The sequence below is a fragment of the Choristoneura fumiferana genome, chromosome 3 (assembly GCF_025370935.1).
Source record: "Choristoneura fumiferana chromosome 3, NRCan_CFum_1, whole genome shotgun sequence".
Lineage (NCBI taxonomy): Eukaryota > Metazoa > Arthropoda > Insecta > Lepidoptera > Tortricidae > Choristoneura > Choristoneura fumiferana.
Window position 1 is genome coordinate 21,154,875 of NC_133474.1, and position 20,317 is coordinate 21,175,191.

Genomic DNA, 20,317 nt, shown 5'->3' on the forward strand with positions numbered 1-20,317 from the left:
TAGTTTAAAAAATGCTTACTGACTTAATTTTTTTTTAATAAAAATTGAAAAGAAAAATCAAGACTAGTAGTTTTGAACTCTGTTAAATTAACAGTTGGGACCCATTTGAAATCGTGACCGGCGCAAAAATTCCCCCTAATGGGTACCAAGGTGGTACCGACTGTTGAACTTCAACTTACTTATCATAATTGTGGACTGCAAGACTGGTTTTTTTCTTTTCAGTTTGTATTTATAGTTTTTTAGGGCAGTCGGTCGACAGTGATGCCATCCTTTGTTTCCTTTTAATTTTCGAAATTCAAAAAAGGTCATTGACCAGCCTCACATAGGAGTTCCACACAAAACACAATAAACTCTTATTAAAAGAACTTTTCTTAACTGTTTAACTAGCCATGACTTCAAAAGGACCAAACTTACATCCACTTAGCCAATTCAGCCCAATAAATTTGCATATAATCTCAAGTTAAAACTCTTGTAAGCCGTTTTGAACAACTGTTTTGTAATTAGTTACTGTTCAAGTACAGTGTCGTTTACCCTGTGAAGTAGGAACTTGCAAATGGCGATTCCATGGACCCTGAACGAAGGGTTATTTACAAATGTAATAAAATAATGTTTTTCACTTCTCATGCTCGTTAAGTTCGTGTTTATGCTGGGTCTAGGCGGTATACCTATTAAATATACCGATATACCTACTAAAACAGTCATGGAAGAGCCCTTATGTTCGATGGCTAGTTTCAACCAGCAAGCCAAATTTTCGAAAGAATAAAGTAAGAAGTTACAGCTTTAGGACTTGCAAAGGCAATATAATTGGGATGCACCAAATAAAATAACCTATAGTTTTTATTTTATTTTTGGAAAGAATAGGATATTTTAAGATACCATTTTCATTGTTTTTGAATTTGGATGAGTATTTCATTTTTTATATTTTTTTACGAAATACGCTGGATAACGTCACAGAGAGACAGCCACGTTCCATTGCCTAGAAAAATTCAGGTCGTACATAACATAATCTGTGGCATTACAATTTGACAATAATTCAAGCACAGTATAGTTTTATTTATTTCTCTTCTTTTAGCTTCGATTATTCCTATGTTTGTTTAATGGTGTGATAGTAAATAATATTTTTATTTAAATCTGATATTTAAATTCTTTTGTATTTACTTGTAACGTAGTAATTTTAATAATTTAATTGGAAAAATACATTGGAAATACTCGTATACATTTCGGACTTTACGATAAATGACAACTGTTTAAAGCCGGGTGCGCATCATGTGATTAAAGTTCTATCTTTGTCACTATTTTCTATTATAAGCAGGACAGCAACATTTCAAACTGTCAATTTGCTTAAGAGTGTAGACCTGCTTTATAACTGCCTTTGTGACGAGACACTGCAGGGGTCAAATGAGGGTCATAACTTACATTTTGTTTATTTAATACAGTTTATCACATTTTTGGAATCTGATTTATGAAAACGCTTCACAAAGCCTATTTCTCCAAATGGTTTTCGATTTATTATATGTACTAGCCTTTATTAAACTAGCCAAGTCCGACCTTAGGCTTCAATGTATTATCCTAATTTATAAGAAGAAATGACACTAAGTTGTAATAACATATTTTATATTGTTATAAATAAATTTTAGGACTGACCATTGAACTTTTAATATAAATAATCAAGGCATAGGTATATCATAATATTGAACTTGGCTCTCGTTTCACATTTATGTTTTGATGGGTCATTACTTTTTGTACAGAAATAATTTAAGTAATTTAAAAATTATAATTAAACGATAAAAAAATATTAGTTTCTAATTTATTCCTTTGTATTCACCCAACTACCTATCTGGATGCCAAATTTGAACTTTCTAGGTCATCTGGAACTGGGGTAGAGTTTTGATCTACTTATAGGTGAGTCAGTGATTAAAATGACGATTTTTGGATATTAATATCTAAATAAACGTTTGAGGTGTGTTTATAAAATTTGGAGCACATAATATATCTCACAAGTCTCAATAAATGAGCCAAATTTGACACGTTTATGTGAAATAGTTTTTGAGTTATGAGGGAGTCAAAAGTGGCTCCAAATGGTTCGGATAAAATAATAATAAAAATAACGTAAATTATTTGTAGAGGCGCTGTACAATTCTCCATTTATTTATTTATTTATTTATTTATTTATTTATTTATTTATTTATTTATGAGTAGTTAGTACGGTACACACCGACTCGAACTCGTCCTATTTTTCAGTGAATCACGCTCAATTGAATATTTACCGCGCTCATGCTTCCAAAATGGCGCCGACCGCACCGGCCATTAGCCATTCCGATTGCCGACTTTAACTGAAAGCTGTCATTTTTAAATGAAGCTTTAGCTTCTGCCGACTCAGTAGTGAATTAAACTGTCTATGAGGCCTCGACCTTATAAATGCGAAAGTTTGTATGTGTTTACTAGCTTTTGCCCGCGGCTTCGCCCGCGTGGAATTCGGTTATCGCGCGCTGTTCCCTCGGAAACTGCATTTTTCCGGGGTAAAAAGTAGCCTATGTCACTCTCTGGCCCATAAACTATCTCTATGCCAAAAATCACGTCGATCCGTCGCTCCGTTTCGACGTGAAAGAAGGACAAACATACAAACACACGGAACACACACACTTTCGAATTTATAATATTAGTATGGTTCTCTGCCTTTTCCCAACTCACGTTTCCCAAATGTTTCATTTGCCAAACTGTTTCATATCCCAACTCTGAATTTTCTCTGAAAGTATATTTTTTTTCAGAGCTTTCATAAAACAAACCTAACCTACTTAACCTCCTGCGTGTTCTATAAAAACATAAGAAAATACACTCAGTTTTTTTGGTTTCGGAGAAAATTGAGAGTTGGCAAATGAAGAAATTTGGCAAACAATAATTCTGCAAAAAACAGGATATTGTGTTTGTATGTATCTTAATCCTTCACTCGAAAACAGCTGGATGGATGAGGAATATTATCTAATATAGGTACAAGTACAAGGTAGGTACAAGTATGTATGTATGTATGTAATCTCTTTATTGTACAAAAGAAAATAACAAAATAAAAACTAACTGACCAAACTAAGATACTTGTACAAAGGCGGACTTATCCCTTTAGGGATCTCTACAGTTCAACCTTTGAGTACAAGTATGTAGCAGTATTTATTGAATCAGGCGTTTACTTTGCGAAGGTCCGATAAGTCCATATCAATGAACTAAAAGAATTTCTTTGCTCACCGCGACCTTATGATAACTAAGTTAATGCAAGTTTATGTCTAATATCTGGTAGCATGGTGTACGGTTGTGTTGCTCTGAAGATGAGCTCTGGTTGAGTTCGAAACGCGTCAGTGTAGTGTGGTCAAGTGTGGTGGTGGTGATAGATGGGTTTGTGTGATTTGTGTGTGTTTTTACAGTGTGGATGGAGGAACTCCATGAACACGCATATCTTGCATAAACTTAGCAATCATAAGGTCGCGGGTGAGGAAAGAAATATTTTAGTTCATGTAGATAGCTGGACATCTGGAATAACATGTGTATAAGACAACCAAATAGCCAAGTGGTTAGAGAACCTGACTATTAAGCTTGAGGTCCCGGGTTCGATTCCCGGTCAATGCAGATATTTGTATGAATAATATGAATGTTTGTCCTAGAGTCTTGGACGTTTCATATGTATTGAGGTAAGTATATATCTTCTAATATATTAAATTCTCGGGTCACAATGTTTGTGACTAAATTTCTCCGAAACGGCTTGACCGATTTTTTATGATTTTTTTGTGTGTATTCGGTATATAGGTCTGCGAATAGGATGTTAATTATTTTTCACTTCTCATGCTCTTAAAATGTTACTTTAGTCTCTGCATATCGGGACTAAAGCTCCTTTTTAATCTCTAGGGATTAAAGTTTTTTTTTATTTACGTTGGAAACAGCCAACACGGTGTGTGTGAATGGAGGATTTTAAGGCGTGGAAATAACCTCAAAATGACTGCTGTGCAAAAATATTAAAAAAGTACGATTTAATTTCGTGAAACACAATTAATGATTGCAAATATAAATCTATTCAATTATATTAAGGATTAATTCATTTTATTATGCATAGTCCAATTAGTTTTGAAATAGTTTTCAATTTTGAAACTGTTGGCTAAATATGCAAGCTTTTATTAAAGCGTCACATTCATAAACAATTAAAGAAAAGAAAAACCGCGCAAATATTTTTTTTGCTTTTTTAATTTTGACCAGAGGGCCTGTCCATTAGTCGAGCGGAGCGTATGTTTTTAAAAAGTAATATTGTAATTTTTAAGAAGACATTGCTTTTTTTTCCTCGCATTCAAAGTGAAAAGTACACTGTTTAACGCGAGACTAAACAACCATAATGCCACTTGAACTATAGCCACCCTCGCTCTGCTCCGGTGGCTAAAAATCTCGTGTCATTATGGCTTGTTTTAGTCCCTCGTTGAAAAATCTACTATTTCATACTTCTACTAGGTCAATTGGTATGAATTGTCCCATGATATTTATTTATTTATTTCTAGGTTTCTTTAATCCCGATATTCCATGCGGGGTGGCGATAATCTCGAAATCTCAACCGCTGAGTTCAGAGTAACTAATGTAATTTGGCGTCGGTGTTTTATATGCTAACTTTAAGGAAACAAAGCCGCGGGTATAGACTAGTAAAATATACTTACCTATTTCTTTTTCTGGGTCAAACCATTGCCATGACTTTTTACAAACTTAACGCCACAAAATCACCTAAACCCAACCCCCCCTAAGTGCAGGAACAAAAGACTGAACTAACAAATGGCCGCCATAGATCCCCCCCCCTCTCCGATAAACGAGTTCCCTGGCATTCCATCAATGTTGCCGTGCCATCATTCACGGGCCAGACGAATTAGGAATAAAAAAGTGGTCTGTGGGAGATAAAAAGGGGGTTTGAATGATTAAGTAGAATATTCACGTGCAAAAAGTGTAAATAATAGGAAAGTTTTACTTGTGTCACGAAAATAAAGAATTAGTGGCCTAGTGCTTGGATCTTTGGCCTCGCATGGAGAGGATCGTGGGTTCAAATCCGGACTCGCGTTTCTGAATTTAATTTTTCAAAATTCATGTGCGAAATATCATTTAATTTTGATATTTACAACGAGCTTTAAGGTGAAGGAAAATATAGTAAGGAAACCTGCACAAAACCTGTGAAGCAATGCAATGGTGTGTGTGAAGTTTCCATCGGCACTGGGCCCGCGTCGAAACTATGGCCCAAGCCCTTTCGTTCTGATAGGAAGCTAATAAAATAAATATATTGTTTCATTATATTCTCTTTTTATAAGTTTCATTTTTGAGATTTCAAGTTCCTGTATTACAGTGGTCGGACAGTGGCAGAAACAATTAAAATATTATTTAATAAGTACCTACCGTTATTAAAACAGTTCATGCGAGACAAAAATTTGATCAAGTAATGGTTTTTTAAAAACAAAAAAACATACAACCGAGTTGATAACCTCGTCCTTTTTAACTGACGAAAGAAAACGGAGGAGGTTCTCAAGTCGACGCGTACCTATATATTTTTATGTATAATCACGCATAACTTTCTTACTTAGTCCATTTCGATATACTTTTTTTTAGACAGGTTATTCTTCGAAGTCGGTTCCATATAAATTTGAACAAACAAATTTTAATAAAAAACTTAAAAAAAGTTAGCCGGGAAAAAACTGAAAACCAAAAAATAACAAATCTTTTTTATTTTACCTTAATCTAGGTACTCAGCACGAGCCAGCGGGAGTGGACCTATAATCGTTAGCCTTAGGCTTCTATCACTCCTCCTGGCTTGTGCTGAAGCACCGACTTCAAAGTGGTACCTACCTAGATTGAGGTTAAATAAAAAGGATTCTTTTTTTGCTTTTTGCTTTTTACGGCGGTTTATTTCGATGGTCCCTATTAACAGAGTCAGATCTGCAATTATTGTGACAAAGTCAGATATACTGTTGTATATTGACTTTGACATATGATCCCATAATTAACAAATTGCAGATCCGACTCTGTTAATAGGGGTGGTCGATTTTGAAGTCGGACTCTTAAATTTATACAGTGTCTTCCACAATGAATATTCAAGACTATCTTTTTGTATTTTTTGTTAATGTAGAAATTTTTAGACTAAGGTAACGACGAGGTTTGAATCATGAACTTTTCAATTTTGACAATTTAAGGAATAATCCATACTAATATTATAAATGCTAAAGTGTGTGTGTTTGTTTGTTTGTGTGTTTGTATGTTTGTCCGTCTTTCACGTCGAAACGGAGCGACGGATCGACGTGATTTTTGGCATAGAGATAGTTTGTGGGCCCGAGACGAGAGTGACATAGGCTACTTTTTATCCTGGAAAAATGCATAGTTCCCGAGGGAACAGCGCGCGATAACCGCATTACACGCGGGTGAAGCCGCGGGTAAAAGCTAGTAAAAAAAAACCGGCCTAGAGCTTCGAACCCCCAAGACCCAACGCCCAAGACAGGGTTCCGTAGCCATTACGAAAAAAAATAAGTATATTATGTGCGTTATAACAATTAAAACACTTACTACAGTCTTAAAATCTATTAAGTACCAGAAAAATAGCGTATCTTCACGGCACTTACGTCCTTTTGTTGAGAAGCTTTGGACAAACGGTTTGGTTTACAAGATAGGGGGGGGGGGGGGGGCACAATTTTTGCTACTTTGGGAGCGCTTATTTCCGGAAATCTTCACCTTAATCAAAAAGTTTTTCAGAAACCTTACTATCTTTTCAAAAGAGCTGTCGAACTTGTGCCACACGTTGATGCGAGTTAAAAAAAAAACAATTTCTTTTACGTGTATGGACTTATAAATATTTATTTTTGTAATTTAACTACAAAACTAAATAGCGGCTTTGACAAGACATCTGTACTCCAAATTTCATTGATATACCTACATCTTGTAGTTTTCGAGAAAAATGCCTGTGACATAGGGACGGACGGACAGACAGACAGACAGACAGACAGACAGACGGACTTGACGAAACTATAAGGGTTCCGTTTTTGCTATTTTGGCTCCGGGGCCCTAAAAATGAACCTCTACAACTCTCCATTCTGATCATATTGTTTTCAGCGCCATCTGCCAGAAATTGTTGGCACTCTTAAGATGCTCGTCACATCGTTCGGTTGGAACTGCTTCCGTGTATCGCGTGCAAGCTAATAGAATGCGCTGTGACTAAATTACAAAATCATGCTAAAAACACCATGATTTCAAATAATAGTATGTGTGTTATATTTATAACTGTTTTTATTGTGTAATATATCTAAAAATGAAAAGCGGTTTCTTACTGTGACTTGAAAAATATCCTCTTTGTTTTAGGACGATGTAGGTAATGAAATTTATAATTTAAAAAAAAAAACAAATACGGAAATGGAAAAAATCTTCATAAAATAAATCACACAAAAATTACAATACATTTTTTTATTAGCTAGAGCAAAATAAAAATGTAAAAGGAATCGTTCGACCGTGACAGGACTCGAACCTGCAATCTTCGGATCCGAAGTCCGACGCCTTATCCATTAGGCCACACGGTCCTTATCATTGAGTTCGAAATTAACTGTCTTATGCTAAAATAATCGATTAGTTTATATTTTATTTAATACGAAGGCCAAGTGCGTGTCGGGCCAAGCTCGTTGTAGGGTTCCGTACTTATCCACAGCAAATATTAAGCAATGATGTAACGAATATTCGCATTCGCATTCGCAAAATATGAATATCGGAAAAAATACAATTATTAAATAGATAGGTTAATAAAATCAAAATACATCTCTTATGTTTTTTATACTAAAAAATAATTTAATGTCGTAATCACATTATCAGTCTTCACTTAATCATTTGGTATTATTGATTTATTTACTTTTCGATGCGTTCGTATAAACTGGGTAAGTCTCGGAACAAAGTACAAACGGAACGCACTTCGTTCGAACGAGACTGCCATAGACAATTTGGCGCCAAAACGAAAAACTGAATATTCGCATTCGCATTCGTATTCGCAAAAGTTCAAAAATCACTAGCAAGCATGGGGGGAGGGGGTACGGTTTTGCTGACTTTCGCTGACAAGGGGGAGGAGGGGGTTAAAAATTACTAAAATTGTGCAATACTTGAATGACTCCCTATCACGATTCATGAGATACAGCCTGGTGAAAGACAGACAGACAGACAAACGGACACTGGAGTCTAAGAAATAGGGTCCCTTTTTTACCCTTTGGGTACGGCCTAAAAATTAAGCAATAAACACAATAAATAATTTATTGAATCAGGCGTTACTTTGCGGTGGTGATAGATGGGTTTGTGTGATTTGTGTGTGTTCTTACAGTGTGGAGGTGGTGGAACTGCATGAACACGCATTTTGCATAAATAAGCTTAGCTATCGTAAGGTTGCGGGTGAGCAAGTAAATTCTTTTAGTTCATTAAACACAATAAACCTACCTAAGTAAACTCATAACTGACATAAATTATGCATTCGATTGATGCCTTTATATTGTACCGTATTACAATGCGCTAAAAGTGGTTTTGGATTGTATTCTTATAACTATAACTACTTATAAGCAACATGATTGACATGCAACAAGCTTTTCATTTTCAATTGCTTAGCACATTTGGTCGGTCTTATCGTGAATTATAAATTAATAAAAAAATTAAGGATGTAAATGGAGCTCAGTAATGATGGTTATTCGACAGGTGAAATATCGCTAGATGAAGTTAGTATTGTTAGGTACGTTTGGCGATAACTTAATTAGCCAATCGCAAGCAAGACTGAAACGTCAAACGGACTACGATACTAACGCCATCTAGCGATACTGCGACTGTCGAAAAACCTTCGAAAAACGGCACTGATGATGTGGATACCGCGCCATCTGTAATATATTACCCAAACTACTAAGCATGTGCATTAGCAACGTGTAAAATGTTTCCGTAGTGCATAAGAAAATTATAGATGGCGCTGTAATACGATAGCGAGCTTCGTGACTTCGTGTTAATAACTACACAACTTAGATGGCGCTAGTTGGGAGAGTAGTCAAGTTTAATATTACGTTGATAGATGGCGCTAGAGTCCTTAATCAGATATTGTAACCGGGTGGGGCTCTTGGTTCAATCTTCTCCTTTGCATTATAATGATGGCTATCGCGTATGAATTCGCCGCCAGTGCTAGTGTAGCGTGATGTCTCCGAAATGTCAAATCTCATAGTTTTTGGGTGAGCTACGCGGGTTTATTTAGAATTAGAATAATTTTGTGAATATTTTGCATTACCTGAAATTAATTAAGTATGGCAATTATGCGTTACGGGGCAATGAATGTCTGTGTTTGGAGGCAGTTTTGTATTTTGGAAACTTTTGTCCTCCCTTTTTTTAGAACAAAACGGGACTACGCAACACTGTGTTGCTCGATATTTTAATGGTACGGTTTTAAGGTGTATTAAATATTATTTTAATCTAAACTTTGTTTTCACGCCCGTAATAACAGACTTTGAAAGCCACACTTAAAACTTCACGCAACAGTGGCGCCATCTAGAAAGACAAAAAACGATAGCCCTCATTGAGAAGTATTTAGGGGAAAAACTATCATAACAGTTGTTACCCGTGACTTGTCGCACGTAAACCTATCCTAAGATTTTACTAAATTCCCTAAAATTACCTACGAGATTTTATCCTGATCCTGCGGGAACATCAAATTAATAAATGTAACCTACGTGCTAAGCTATGCCAGACGTAACAGCTAATGTAATTTTTGGAACTTTCAGTGAGTAGGTATTGAATTTAGTAAAATCTCGGAATGTCGATTCAACTTCTGTTTTTACAAGCTTACCTGTCCCGTTGTCTGTCTGTCTGTTTGTAATCAAATCTTGCAAGTTAAATTCGACTAACTTTCAGTGGTTGGATTGACATGAAATTAGGTATACTTATGTAAATTGCGTGACAATACAATAATCTGGTAGTGACATCCTGGTAGTCCGGCCGGATCGTCTACAGGACGGAACTCTTCAACGGTTAATGGCATCGACTTGGAATTTGGTATGCAAATGTAGTTTGGATGACAAGCACAGTCAGCAAAAAACGCTTGTATTAAAAATGAATTTTTTACTAAACTTTATTACAATGGTTACTAATATTTTTTTTTGTAAAATTCTCAATAAATGAAACTAAATTTGAGTAAGGTACATTATATTACATAAGTACATTAATAGTGCCTACGTGTTTACCCGTCTAAACACTCTAACCCCCTATGCACTTCCAGCCTAAACCTCACTTCTTACACTTGAGGCCATTACAAGGTCCTCGAGCAAGATTGCCGGCAAATTGGCTCGCCACTGTAATGATTGGACTAGGGGATCACGAGACTCAAGGAGCTGAGTTGAAATATTTTGGCATAAACCAAGTTTGGTGAGTTATGTTAAGTTATTTATGTTAAAATGTTGGTAAGGGTGAGTTTTTATTGATGGAAGAAAAGCGGACAGCCAGAATGAAATATAGGTACCTAAATTTATTAGCAGGTGGTAGGACCTTGTGCAAGGTCCGCCCGGATTGCTACCACCATCTTGCTCGCTAATCCTGCCGTGAAGCAGCAGTGCTTGCACTGTTGTGTTTCGGCGTGGAGAGTCAGACAGCCGGTGAAATTACTGGCACGTGAGGTATTCCTTCTTAGACCTCTAGGTTGGCAACGCGTCTGCAATACCCCTGGTGTTGCAGATGTTTATGGGCGGTGGTGATCTCTTACCATCAGGAGACCCACTTGCTCGTTTGCCATCCAGTCGAATAAAAAAAAAAACAAACTAGCCCTTACCCGCGACTCCGTCCACGCAGAATTTGTTTATTGCTATCCCGCGGGAGCTATGCGATTATCCGGGATAAAAACTATCCTATGTCCTTCTCCGGGACCTAAACTATTTGTATACCGAATTTCATCTGAATCGGTGTAGTGGTTTGGACGTGATGAAGTAACAAACAGACTTACAAACTTTCGCATTTATGATATTAGTGAGATGGTTACAGAACTTGACTGCAAAGCTTGAGGTCCCGGGTTCGATGCCCGGTCGGGGCAGATATTTGTATGAAAAATACGAATGTTTATTCTCGAGTCTTGGGTGTCTATCTATTTAGGTAAGTATAGGTAGTGCCACGAGAGTTAAAGTGAATGATTACCACACAGCGACAAAAATAACTGATTGCATAAAAGGAGAATTAATGAAATTAATGAGTTAATGTCAAATCCTGCTGACATTACATGACATGTTCTTGAAGGCGTGACCTCAACTCTGTTGGCACTACCTATAGGTACCTATGAATCTGTTGTCTATGTTTGCTTACTTTGGAACTAGGTCATTTGGTGTCAAGTGTCTATATTTATTTATTTATTTACTTAACTAGCTTTTGCCCGCGGCTTCGCCCACGTGGAATTCAGTTATTGCGCGCTGTTCTCTCAGAAACTGTGAATTTTCCGGGATAATAAGCTAACCTAACCAACAAAAAGTTGGAAAACCCCCGACTTTGTCACTTCAAAGTTGTCTAAGAACCATCGCTAGAAAACCTGCTTCAATTTAAAAAAAACGCATTCTAATCGGTCCGCCCGTTTAAGAGCTACGGTGTCACAGACAGACAGACAAACACACAGACATATAGACACACATAGCGGTCAAACTTATAACATAACACCCGTCTTTTTGCGTCGGGGGTTAAATAAGAATTTATATTAGATAATTGTAACCATAGATTTATTTTATGTAAAACAATATATAAAATAAAATACTTAATTGGCCTCTAATATTGCTGTGTCCTAACAGGGCGTCACATGTATACTGCCTATTTATAATTCCATCTATGTTTGTAATGTGATATGCAATAAATGAATGAAATTAAATGAAAAAGGAGCATGAGTCCCGATATGCAGAGGCTAAAGTAACATTTTAAGAGCATGAGAAGTGAAAATGTTATTTTCAATGTATGCGACACAATACTAAATTGACGGCACATTGATAAATGTTTATCTTAGAGATGTCAAATAAATGTCGAAAACTAGGTACTTTAAGGCCCCCGTACCAAGACACAGCGATAACACCGCCATGTCCTATAGGTACACTGATTTAACAAACTTTATGGTACAATAAATGATCTAAATTTAATATTTAGTTTCGTGAGGAAAAAACCATTTATTAAGAAATATTAAAAAAATACAGAATATCCATAGGACTAAAACTACTATTAAATTAAAATAACTAAAACTTTCCTGAGTAGAATCGAACCTTGAATTTAAAACCCCATGGTCAGAGATATCTACCCCGTATTTTAGCGTGAGACAGTAACAAACAGAAAAATCGCATTTTGTAAGTATTATTAGAATGATATAGGATGAAGTTGTAATGAAATCTACTCGACCGAGTAACCCTTCTGTGGTAGTCGGTTCGAATTCGATCGATATCATTGTCTGGCGCGCTACCGTACCCATAGCTACGTTACACATATATACCACGCGCATAAAGTTTAGCCCCGTTCACATGTATATATAACACGACATTGTAGTTCCTTGAATCTGCTCGCACAAATTCACTCATTTCGTATTGAAAGGTGAAGCCGCTAAAATATGGTCCAAAAGTCAAGCCAAGTGTCGTCGAGAATACAAGATAGCGTTGTCGAAGAAGCAGAGCCAAAATAGTCGTCGAAACTATACAATCGTGGTCCAATTATCATGCAAAGGTCGTGGAGAAATGCGGCAAATTTTAAAAGTACTGAGTTTGTGCTGAGAGGTCTTTAAAAATTATCCAAAAACACATTGATGGCACCAAATCGCAAAGTAAATAAAACGGTTTTAGGTTAGATTCTACTTGACAGTGACAGCAGTGACAGTTGACTTCGTTTTTTTTTTTACTGTTTCTACTAAGTACTGAGCCCTCAACGGTTCTGCCATTTCAATCTCACAAACGTCATATCGACCACTTAAAAAAATATTTCTAATTAATAAGAGGAAATAAAAATAAAACAGCTGCAGTTCCTCGGTTATTAAGACGTCGACTATCGAAGAAAAATATATTTAGCACCTCTTCAAAAAACTTTACTTAGCTAATTATTTATTTATTATATTTAATAATTAATAAAAGTAAAAAGCATCGATCTGCGTGATCTCGCCAACTATTACCAAAACCCCAGAGGTTTCCAACAGTGGCCAACTTTGTAAAACCTATTATGTAAAACTGTACTTAAGTACCTAAATAAATAAATTAAAAAAAAAAGTTGCCCGCACTCCGTCCACGTGGAATTCGTTTATAGATCTCGCGGGAACTTTTCAATTTTCCAGACAAAACTATCCTATGTTCTTCCCCGGGACAAACTATTTGTATACCGAATTAACTATCTGTAGGTAGGTATACCGATTACATTTGAGTCGGTTCAGCTCTTATTGCGTGATAGAGTAACATACATCTTTACAAACTTCCACATTTATAATATTAAATAGGATATTCCCGAGTCCTAACTTTTTTTAACAAACGTAGTACTTAAGATAGACGTGGTTCACCAGCTTTGTTATAATGGATATTATTTCAAAATTCTTTATTCAATGAACAACTTTGTGCTTTAAAATACATTGGCCGTTGTTGTTGAATTCTTGTCAATAGAGGTTTTTCCGAACCGGTGGTAGATTTTTTTGATATTCATAAGTGTTTGTTATAATATGTACTCTAAATTGAATATACCTATTTACATGGTAGATTGTACAACAAGAGCATAAAACGAGCCATTTTAACCGAGACGTTCCTATAGTGGTAGTGGATAGACGCGTCGAGGTGAAAATGAGTTTAATGCTTGGAACTTGCAACAATGGAAACAATTGTTCGCTTGCTAGGTACATTCAGTGACTAAAATTTTGAATACCTAGAGTAGGTATCAGGAGTGTCCTTCCTATTCCCTCTCTTGCAGTCCAGTTAGGATGACTAAATTTAGCCAAGTGTAATAAGCCCTTTCAACCCATTTTCCCTTATTTACACGTGTGGCTATAAGAACGTCTCGGGTAAAATAGCTCGTTTTATGCTCTTCTTGTACAATCTACTACAGTGTTTTGTCTCATAAATTGAATAACAAAATGGAATAAAGTACTAATATTATGCTTCGGGAAACGGGGCTCATCCAGACCAAGAGGCTTTTAGGCGTTTAGGCAATTAGTCTAACGTACTCGGAATTACAATCGTTTTCAGCATTTCTTTCTGTGAAACGGTGTAAGATGAGGGTAGAAAGAGAAATGGAATTAAATAGTAGAAATAATGAAATAGAAAGAGATGGTGAATGCTATAGCAGGCGCCCGAGCGAGAGCGCCTCCACCTGTCTCTTTGACTTTACACACTTGTTGTTTATATTATAAAGTACAAATTTGTCATTGTCAATAACGATTTGTCAAATTGACTATATGAGTGGGTCAGGTAGTTAGTTAAAAGTGAAACTAATAGGTAATAATTAAGGGTGTTAATGAAAAACAGGTTCTTATGTTCTGAACACGTCAATTAAATGTTAGAAAACGTCAGTTAATATCAAAACGTCATACAATTTGAATGGATCATCTTTTAATACAACAAACTGCTCCGACATGTACCAGGGCCGCATAAAAAACCAAGAGGAAATATATTTATAGACAACTGTCAATTTAATACCGATCAAAGCTGCCGGTTGCATTCAAACCATCTGCCTACGCCACAACAAACGCAATCCAACAACGCCCCTAAACCATCACACACAGAATTCAAAATCGATTACCTTGTTGTACACTTAAGTGGGTAGCTCAAAGATAACGTTCTTTTTTCAAACATTCTTCAAACTACGGGTGGTCAATTACCTCCTCCACCAATCACGTGCGTCGCGGCCGAGATGAAACAAAGCGGGGGGCGTGGCCTCCATTGTTCCGTACAATGGGAAGACAGTCGCGCCCTTTGTGTTCATTGTTCGCGCTATTGTTGGCCCATTGTGGAGCGTGGGCGGCGAATCAAGTAATTCTTACAAGGAGGTGTGGCTACGATGTATGTGCTGAAATTTTTGTTCTTACGTGCCGGAATGTGCGTGTTTTGATTGGTGGAGTTTATTCTTCCAATTTCAAAACTGATAATACATTTCTGATAGGTTGATGTTTTGTCTCTACCAGTTCTGTTTAAATGCAAGTAGCGTCAATTAGGTACAGCGATTTTGTAGTCCCTTTTGTCAGCTGACCTCCTAGTACAAATTTCGAGTAAAACTACACAAATTATCTATAATTCAAAGAAACAATTCAATAAGTAGGTGAGTAATTAAATTAAGTAGTTAACTAATTAAGTAACAGCCGTGGTGACCTGACAGTGGTTTAACGTATGCATGGTTTCTCAAGCAGAGGATCGTAGGTAAAGTTAAACTCTCCCTCACTAGTTAAACCAAAGTTGACTTAAGCCCGTTTTAACTCACCATTCTCTACACACAGCGATAATAGATAAGTAGGTATAGATTATCAATACAGTGTCCATTTAAAAAAAAATAAGACTGATCGTTGATCGTTTTTAGGGTAGGCACAGACCTACCGTGCTTTAATAGTACATTGTGTCTTAAGGGCGTTAAGTGAGGAATTACGAACGAGATTCTATTAGAAGCCTGAAGTAGAAGACAGGGCATTAATGAGTCGATGTTCGGAACTCCAGTACCGCCCGTGCGCCATGTTTTTCATCACATTTGCGAGTAAAATTGCTCTCGGGCAGCCCTTATGCGTTATACGCAAAATAAAGGCCCTAGGGTTTTATTTAGGGGTTGCAATCAGCAAGTGTGATGAAAAAAGGCGATCCCAAAGGCAAAAGTGTCAAACACTTAGTTCCGAGTTTTTAGTTTTCCTTTAAGTCCTCGATACCTAAACAATAAGCACTAAGTCTCAATTCAGTAGCGTGACACTCAAACAATTTGATTAAAAACCTCTGGCAATTGGCTGTCGTCGACACGCTACTGGGACGCTATAATTGGCTCTCGCGATAATTGGCCGATTCTAGCCAATCAAAGTTTAGTCCCACAATGCCACGGAATAATTGCTGCGATTCAAGCCTTGGACTTGTTTACTCATAGAAATATACCCAGCTTTTGATTGCGAGTTCTGCCGAGGATTCGATTACTCCCGCGGGAGCCATGCAGTTTTTCGGGATAAAACTATCCTTTATCTACGTTCTATTATGTTAGTTTTTGTGTAAATTTTGTAATATGATTTTTATTGAACATTTCATTTCTAACCGACTTCAAAAAAAGAGGAGGATCAATTCGGTTGTATTTTTTTTGTGTGTGCTACCTCAGAACTTTGTCATTTATGAACCGATTTGAAACTAAATTCGATATAATTAGTAGTAACTCGAGTATTTGCTCTTGAAAATCATCATTTGGTGAAGTGGAACTGATGATGAAGACCACAGTTGACCATGGGAGTTACTACTCAGTAACAAGTTTTTCTCGGGTTGAATTTTAAGCAGGAATTTTAACACGGTTGCTAAGCAATTTATGCTTCCCGTAATGCATATGGTAAAACGGGTGGTGAAGCACCAGGACTCCTCAATAATGATCGTCTCTGCATCGGAAAAAGCAATCTTTCGTTAAAGGTGACGAGCAGTTGATATTAAACTATTGTATCTTAGATTATTTACAATAAAAGCGTTAAAAAAAATTATAACAAAAAATTAAACCCAAATATAATAGTGCGTAGGGGAGGTAGATGACTATAGGTCCACTCCTGCTGGCTCGTGCTGAGGCACCGACCGACTTCAGACTGGTAGAAAATTATTTTCATGGTTTTTTGTAGTCGGTCAATTTTTTTGTTATGTCACTATTTATTTGATGAAATTGTTTCTTATTCCTAAATTTGACTTATCACAGATTCAATCCGTTTAATCATAATAGAAGAATTAATGTGTAATTAGTCACTATCCCCCTTATTCATAAACGACAATCAAACCTATTTTAGTTAAAATGCGCTAAAATTCGTTTGTCCTTATCTGTCACTTCGACATTTGTATTTGTTAGAAAGGGACAAAGCATTTGTTAGTTAACATAGGCTTGTTAAGTTTTATGAATAAGGGGGTAAATCTTTACTTGTTTAGTTTATAGATTACAGACATCATGTTTCAGACATTGTATTAGGAAGTTTAGGAACGCATGAAACGAAAGGGTATAAACACAACAAAGACGAGGTGCTCGCATCTTTAAAATTAAATTGAAACAATTCGAAATATTCACATTTCCAAAACAAACTTTAAATAGAACAAAATAAGGTTGAATTTTAAAATGAGAAAATTTCGAATTATTTCAGTTTAATTTTAAAGGTGCGAATCATCTCAGTCTAATGAATCTTGCACCAAAAAACACCCAATATCCCACCGGCCGTAAAACATTCATCTTGCCGACCATAAAGAGCCTATTGACAACAAAACTCGCCTAACAACCCACCGTTGGCCTAATCATGAGGTGTAAGATACACCTGCCCATTTATTACGCAACCATTTATAAAAAAAAAGTTAAAAGACCAGGAAGTTATAAAAAATCTAACCCTTAACACTATAAATATGTGAAACGGCCATCTTGACTTTATTTATTTTTAAAATTCATTGACAAAATTTTTACGCTGTCTCGACGGCCAGTTCGATTTTGGGCTTTAATAAATTGGTATCAAAACTTTTTGCCGCGTCATCTACCTACAGTTGCCAGTGATAAAAATAATCTTTGGGAGGTGTCGGAAAAAATATTGGGGCGGAGTGTGAATAGGAATATCGCTAATGGGTCCCGTATATACCTAGCTATTCTTTTCATCACCTTTAAATACTATAAGAGAATCAAGTCAACTTTAGCTTTTTTTGGTATTTCAGGTCACAATTCTGAAACTTTCTTTGTAGATAGGTATGCTTCTACACTGAAAAAAAAATTTGTTTACATCAAACAATATCTTGTTTATTATAATCGTCATCTTGATACCATATGAGCCTGTCAAGATCTTGACTTCTGTGGCAAAGAGAAATTTGTTAAATTGTCTTAGTTTCGTCTGTCAAATTACTGTACTGGCCTTATAAAGGTTGATTAGTTAGTTTCATTCAGATCTTGTGCAGTAAAATTATGAAACTTTATTATATTGACAAAGATTGTTTATAGATTCAACTAATCCCTAAGTTCCATCAACTAAGACAGTGATTAGTCGAACAATGATATTTAGTCAAACCAACTTTATTTATGTTCAATGTAAATATTAAGCTTCTTTAGATAAAACAATTTACTAATATAATCAACTAAGTTGCTTACTATGTTGACAAAGATTGTTCATAGATTCAACTAATCCTTAAGTTCCATCAACTAAGACAGTGATTGGTCGAAAAATGATTATTTAGTCAAACCAGCTTAATTTATGTTCAATGTAAATATTAAGCTTCGTTAGATCAAACAATTTATTAATATAATCAACTAAGTTGCTTATTTGCGTTTAAAAAGCTAAATACTGGCCTTAAAAAAGCCACACAGTCGTGACAACCACAACTTGTCCTCTACAACCATGAACCTTCATTGTATTAACAAAATTCGATTCTAGATTTAACTGATCCCATGGCCCCATCAACTAAGATAATGGTTAGTTGAACAATGGTAGTTATTTATTTCAGTTGAAATCATACCCAATATGACTACTTAATTTCATGAGATCAAAAAAATAAATACTTCATTTAACTTGAGTGATTATTTGTATCTATTGGATTTCTAGGTTTAGTTAGACAAGGTAACTTGTTGCATTTACCAAGAATTTTTGTTGATGTGATTATTGACAGATGATAGATTCAGTTGAGATTATTTTTAACATACACATGATTCATCATCATATTTACTAAGTCTATTGGCCAATTTAAGCATTTACGTAGTTGAGACAAGGATGACATAGACTGGATTAGCAATCGCCATAGTCAGAACGACCGCGAAAATTGATCGATTATTAAATCTAGATGGCGCTGACATTATAGCCAGAGGCTTTAAAAGCAAAACAATAATACCACAGATGTCTTATAATATTGCAAATGCATTATTATGCAGTAAAAACATCTGTAGTCTTATTGTTTTGCTTCGAAAGTCTCGAGCTATAATGTCATCGCCATCTAGATTTAATAATCGAACTAAAATTCCGCGACCGCAGCTATGGCGATTGCTAATCCAGTCTATATCATCATTGGTGATAGTGAGATATGTAAATACTTTTGTAAAATCTCAATGTATTTTTGTGTACTGTCAAATGCACATAAACTTTACAATAAAACTCCATTCTACACGCGTCAAAACGCGTCAAAGCTTGATGTGTACTTAAAACGCATTCACTGCCACCGACGCATATAATGCTTCACAGGCGTTTGAACGCACATGTGCATTTGCGGCACCTGAAGAAGGTTCGACTCTGACAGGTGACAACGAATGCGTTAAACTTGGTTGTAATACAAAAAAAGCATTGCAGATTTACAAAGGCTCAAATACGTAAATTATTTAAATTGGCCAATATTTAGTATACTATGCGAGAAATCACGGTCAAATTTTATATCTATTGCCTATCAGCTATATTCAATGATTATAATGTAATAAAATAAATAATAATTTTTAAATATTGCTTTATTGGAATCAAGTCAAAAACAAAAAAAAAACATCAATTTTATAACGTACATCGCAAAGTTACATATTTTTTTCCGTTACTGAGAATATTAATGTTACATGGGATAGGAGACACTAAATTCTTGTGATATTTAACAACATTTTCTTTACTTCTGTTTCTGCAACTTCATATGCAAAAAAATGCTCATCAAAAGACAAAGTACTCATTAATATTCCCATAACAATCAAGTCATTTGAATCATACAAGTAGACATTTTCCACTTTAAAGAACACGGGCAGTGAATTATTAGAAATTGTATCATAAATTAAGATGGTACCTTTAACATAACGTGTAGTACACACAGTGGCCCAAGTAACTTGTACAAGGGACTTATTTTGCAATAATTGTAAACGTGACTGTATGAATTGATTATCGGCAGATTCGTCACTAACGACACGAACAACTGGACCGGTCCTAAGGATCTGAGGCAATTTGCCTTTAAGAAATGTTTCATTTAACTGTAGTTGATGTTTTGTCGTTAAAGTTAGAGTAATATTTTTTCTATTACATGATACAAGGGTTTTATTCTGATTAGCTATCTACTCTATAAATATATTCTAATTTTATTTAAGTACTTACAATAAAATCTATTATAACTGAAGTAAATAATATCGCGTACATTTTTTTTTCTTTTTTTTTAGTTGAATT

The 20,317-nt window shown here is 35.7% G+C and overlaps 1 non-coding gene across 1 annotated transcript; it reads right to left on the minus strand.

The window, feature by feature from the left end:
* Window positions 1–7,492: 7,492 nt before the first annotated feature.
* On the minus strand, window positions 7,493–7,565 carry TRNAR-UCG (transfer RNA arginine (anticodon UCG)). The gene has a single exon. It is a non-coding gene; the product is annotated as a tRNA-Arg (tRNA).
* Window positions 7,566–20,317: the final 12,752 nt, after the last annotated feature.